Here is a 5,970-nt window from a genome sequence, read left to right on the forward strand (position 1 = left end):
TTCTTTCTTTTCTTTTTTTTTTCTCATTAAACTTTTTAAATGGGTCTCAAAATTCTGTGACAAATTTTTGGTCAAGTTGTTTTCATTAAAAAGTACTGATTTAAAAAACTAATAACTTAAAACTGCCACACGCAAAAAAGAAAACCAAAGTGGTCCACAAAACATTCTCCTTTCCTTCTGAAGGTTTTACGAGGCATTGTTACCATTAACCAGTCTTTTACTACTAAACTTAAATGGCCAATTGAAACAAACAGTTCTGAGACCGTTCTTCCACCACTGATTAAGAGTGGGGTGGCAGGTATTAGGGATAATATTCATTTAACCTTCTGAGCTTTCTGGACAGACTTGGTGACCTTGCCAGCTCCAGCAGCCTTCTTGTCCACTGCTTTGATGACACCCACCGCAACTGTCTGTCTCATATCACGAACAGCAAAGCGACCCAAAGGTGGATAGTCTGAGAAGCTCTCAACACACATGGGCTTGCCAGGAACCATATCAACAATGGCAGCATCACCAGACTTCAAGAATTTAGGGCCATCTTCCAGTTTTTTACCAGAACGGCGATCAATCTTTTCCTTCAGCTCAGCAAACTTGCCTGCAATGTGAGCTGTGTGGCAGTCCAATACAGGGGCATAGCCAGCACTTATTTGGCCTGGATGGTTCAGGATAATCACCTGAGCAGTGAAGCCAGCTGCTTCCATTGGTGGGTCGTTTTTGCTGTCACCAGCAACGTTGCCACGACGATCATCCTTGACAGACACGTTCTTGACACTGAAGCCCACATTGTCCCCAGGAAGAGCTTCATTCAAAGCTTCATGGTGCATTTTGACAGATTTTACTTCAGTTGTAACATTGACTGGAGCAAAGGTGACCACCATACCGGGTTTGAGAATACCAGTCTCCCCTCGACCAACAGGAACAGTACCAATACCACCAATTTGGTAGACATCCTGGAGAGGCAGGTGCAAGGGCTTGTCAGTTGGACGAGTTGGCGGTAGGATGCAGTCCAGAGCCTCAAGCAGCGTGGTTCCACTGGCATTGCCATCCTTACGGGTGACCTTCCATCCCTTGAACCAAGGCATGTTAGCACTTGGCTCCAGCATGTTGTCACCATTCCAACCAGAAACTGTCACAAATGCTACTGTGTCGGAGTTTTAGCCAATTTTCTTAATGTAAGTGCTGACTTCCTTAACAATTTCCTCATATCTCTTCTGGCTGTAGTGTGGCTCAGTGGAATCCATTTTGTTAACACCAACAATTAGTTGTTTCACACCCAGTGTGTAAGCCAGAAGAGCATGCTCTCGGGTCTGCCATTCTTGGAGATACTAGCTTCAAATTCACCAACACCAGCAGCAACAATCAGGACAGCACAGTCAGCCTGAGCTGTCCCTGTAATCATGTTTTTGTTGAAGTCTCTGTGTCCTGGGTCATCAATGATAGTCACATAGTACTTGCTGGTCACAAATTTCCACAAGGAGATATCAATGGTGATACCACATTCCCGCTCAGCTTTCAGTTTATCCAAGACCCAGGCATACTTGAAGGAGCCCTTTCCCATCTCAGCAGCCTCCTTCTCAGATTTTTCAATGGTTCTTTTGTCAATGCCACCGCATTTGTAGATCAGATGGCCAGTAGCGGTGGACTTGCCCGAATCTACATGTCCAATGACGACAATGTTGATATGAGTCTTTTCCTTTCCCATTTTGGCTTTTAGGGGTAGTTTTCACAACACCTGTGTTCTGGCGGCAAACCCGTTGCGAAAAAGCTAGCATAATTCTTAAAGCCCTAAGATTTTCAGTATGGTAAATGAGCATTGGTCTCAAAGTCACCAATTTGCATTAGCTCCTAACAACAGAGCCAGCCTATGCTTTGAAGCTTTGAAGCCAGGCATTGACTTTTCCTCTCTAGCTATGGAAGTCCTAGGTGGCATCTTCTTCCAATAGAAGGCTGTTTTATCTACATGGACAATCTGTGTAGTGTAGCCACCTTCATCAATGACCTTAACTAGATCTTCTGGATAACTTGGTGCAGCTTCTACATCAGCACGTCCTGCTTCACGTTGCACTTTTATGTTACAGAGACGGCTTCCTCCCTTAAACATCATGAACCACCTCTGCTAGCTTCCAACTTTTCTTCTGTGATTTCCTCACTTCTCTCTTCCTGCATAGGATTGAAGAGAGTTGGGGCCTTGCTCTGGATTCGGCTTTGGCTGAAGGGAGTTCTGTGGCTGGTTTGATATATGCAGACCACTAAAATTTTCCCCACATCAGCAATAAGGCTGTGTTACTTATCATTCATGTGTTTACTAAAGTAGCACTTTTGATTTCCTTCAAGAACTTTTTCTTTGCGTTCACAACTTGGCAGGTTGTTTGGTGCAAGAGGCCTTGCTTATGGCATATCTTGGCTTTTGACATGTCTTCCTAACTTTAATCATGTTTCACTTTTGAATTAAAGTGACAGGCATGCAACTCTTCCTTTTATTTGCAGGTTTAAAGGTCATTATAGGGTTGGTCAATATTGCTGTGTTGTCTCAAAGAATTTGGGAGAGGGAGAGAGATGGGGAAATGACTGCTCGCTGGAGCAGTCAGAACACACAGAATATTTATCCATCAAGTTTGTCAACTTATATGGTATAGTTTGTGGCACCCCAAAACAATTATAATAGTAACATCACAGATCACTATAACAGAGGTAATAATAATGAAAATGTTTGAAATATTGTGAGAATTACCAAAATGTAACACAGAGACAAGAAATGAGCACATGCTGTTGGGAAAATGGTCCCCAAATCCTGCTCGACACAGTTGCCACAGACCTTCAATATGTAAAATACACAATATCTGTGAATTGCAATAAAGCAAAATGCAGTGAAATGAGGAATGTCTGTATAAGACAAAGAGAAAATCACAAAAGCAGCAAGACATGTACAAGGGATCCTCAATAAACTCATATATCTGTGGCCAAGGGTGCTAAGCGGTATTCAGTGTGAGAAAGAGTAGTCTCGTCAATAGATGACAGGGAAGGACTGTATTTCCACATGCAAGAGTAAAGTGAGACCGTGCTTCACGTCTTGTCAATAGATGATAGAGAAGGACTGAATTTCCACATGCAAGAGTAAAGTGAGACCCTGCTTCACATCTCGTCAATAGATGACAGAGAAGGACTGAATTTCCACATGCAAGAGTAAAGTGAGACCCTGCTTCACATCTCGTCAATAGATGATAGAGAAGGACTGAATTTCCACATGCAAGAGTAAAGTGAGACCCTGCTTCACACCATATAAAAAAAACCCTCACGAGTAATGACCTAAATATAAAAACTAAAATCATGAAATTCTTATAAGAAAACATAGAAGTAAATCTTCATAATTTTGAGTTTGGTAATAGGCTCTTAATGTGATACCAAAATCTCTGTCAAAACAACAACCAAAAAAACAAAAAGAAACAAAATCCATTGGGAGTATACTTCATTAAAATCTGAAATTTTGTGTATCAAAGGATATTACCAAGAAAGACAACCTACAGAGTGAAGGAAAATGTTTGCAAATCATATATCCGATAAATTCAGAATATAAAGAACTTCTACAACTCAACAGGAATAGACAAACAATCCAATTAAAGTATAAGCAAAGGACTTGAATAGACATTTCTCCAACAAAGGTATACAAATGGCCAGTAAACACATGAAAAAATGATTCAAGTCATTAGTTATTAGGGAAATGCAAATCAAAAACACAATGAGATACCACATCACAGCTGCTAGGATGGCTATAATTTAGGAAAAAAAAAGCAACATAACAAATGTTGGTGAAAACATGGAGAAATTGGAACCCTCATACACTGTTGGTGGGAATGTAAAATTGCAGACACTGTGAAATGCATTTTGGCTATTCTTCAAAAAGCTAAACATAGGATGACGATAGAATTGTTGTAGTAGCAATTCCATTCCTTGATAGAGATAAAAACTATTAAACGCAGGGAGTCACACAGATACATATATGCCAATAATCATTGGTACATTATTCACAAATCTCAAACGACCTGTGCATTTTTAATATTCAGCCAAAAAGAAGTGAAGTTCTGACTCATATTACAACACTGATGAAACTTGCCAACAAGGTTTTCAAGGGAAATAAGCTGAGTGTAAAGGCCCATTGTGTAGGATTCCATTTATGTGAAGTACATGAGATAGACAAATCATGGAGATAGAAAGTAGATTAGAGGCTACTGGTGATGAAAGGAGGGGGGAATGGGAAGTTACTATACAATGAGTACCGTGTTTTTATTTGTTCTGTTGAAAAAGTTTTGGAAATAAGTAGCAGGAAAGGTTGTACAACATTGTCAATGTAATTAATGCTTCTGAACTGTACACTTAAGAATGGATAAAACAGCATATCTTATGTTGTACATATTTGACTACAGAAAAAGTTAAAAAGTACAAAAAACTCTGTTATTAAGAGTCAGTTTCCCAAAGGGATGGGGATGCTGGTAGCAGAAGGGAAAGAAAGCTCATTAAATAAAAACAAAAGCAATGACCTCTTCAGGAGGTGGCTCAGCTAGTTTAGCCTTACCTTAGCTCCACAATGGTCCATTTTATTCGGAAGTAGAAACATGGGGCGTTGGGGAGAAAAGATGTGTACCTGCCTCAGCTGCCTCCCTGCCCAGAATGCCGACTCCGACTCTTGCATTCCACTAAGGCTGGGGATTAAATGAAAAGTGAGAATCTGGAAACCCCCAGATATGATGTTTGTCGTTGGAGCTGATTTTGTCTAGTTTTAGCAGCATGACCTCCTCAAACTCAGGATGCAATTATGGTCACATCTCATTTGTTTGCAGTAATTGCTCAGCTCCAATACCAGATTAGCAGGAAGTCCTGTTATTTTCCTTTTGACGATGGGCTCCTCCTGAACTGTCCTGGAATCTACCACCGTTCAGCTTACATGACTCAAAAGACCCAGGGAACTAGGCCAGTCCAGCTTCCAACCCCAACCAGGGAGCAGCTTGCTCAGTCCACGTTGTGATCTCTCCTCGCTGCCACAAGGTGGTGACGTTGCGTCACAGACTCGCATGATGGGCGCGCAGGCGCCAATGCTCCCAGGACCTGCCGTTGCATTCCTAAATGAAAGCTGCTCTCAGGATCTGGACTCACGAGACAAGGCAGCCTGCTTCCCGCTGGGGAGGTTAGGGGCAAGAGGGCATCTCAGAGAGAGGGCACATTCTCACCTCTGAAGACAAGGAGAACATCATCAACACATAGACCAATGCCAGCACTGCACCTTAGGATGGGCAGGGCCACTGTGAGTTAAAGCAAAATGAACGAAAGAATGAACCAATAAGTATATGAGAGGGAAAGTCCCAACGACCCTCAGGAAGTGCAATCAACAGTTGCATTTGTTTTCGTTAGGCACATTCTAAACACAGGGGAAACCTTCCTTCCTTCTGCTCTGTTGTTGGAGTGGGACATCAATGGTTCTGGTCTCTATTTGTAGAGACACCAGAAATCAAGGTATAGAGTTTGGAGTTTGGAAAGGGGTCTTGGGGAGGTCACAGTGGCAGGTGACTGCCAAATGAGGTGGCAGAAGCCAGCAAGCTCTAGAAAAAAAGACAATCGGCCCAAACTGTTCACCAGCACCGCCCCTCCCCCAACCCCCCATTGGCTCTGGTTCCAAGACTTTCCATTTTCTAGGTATTTCCTTGTCCTTAAACCATTTTCCTTTAATTGAACTTTTTCTGTGGAGCCATGCACCCTTTATCCGGTTTCCCACAATGGTGGCATCTCACAAAGGAACGTCTGGTATCCCAACGGTGTGTTGCATTCCGCGGGACGCAGATTTCCTTCACAGGCACCCCTTGGGTTGCCTTTTTATAGCCACACCCACCCGCCTCCCTAACTCCTGGGCACCGCTAAGGAGTCCTGCATTTCTCTCCTCTGTTCTTTGGAGAAATTGATCATCCGTCTGTGATCTTTAGG

General features: G+C 42.4%; 1 pseudogene; it reads right to left on the reverse strand.

Moving 5' to 3' along the window:
• On the reverse strand, window positions 1-1,766 carry LOC102118463 (elongation factor 1-alpha 1 pseudogene; annotated as a pseudogene).
• Between the last annotated feature and the right edge of the window lie 4,204 nt (window positions 1,767-5,970).

Source organism: Macaca fascicularis, chromosome 4, assembly GCF_037993035.2.
Source record: "Macaca fascicularis isolate 582-1 chromosome 4, T2T-MFA8v1.1".
NCBI lineage: Eukaryota > Metazoa > Chordata > Mammalia > Primates > Cercopithecidae > Macaca > Macaca fascicularis.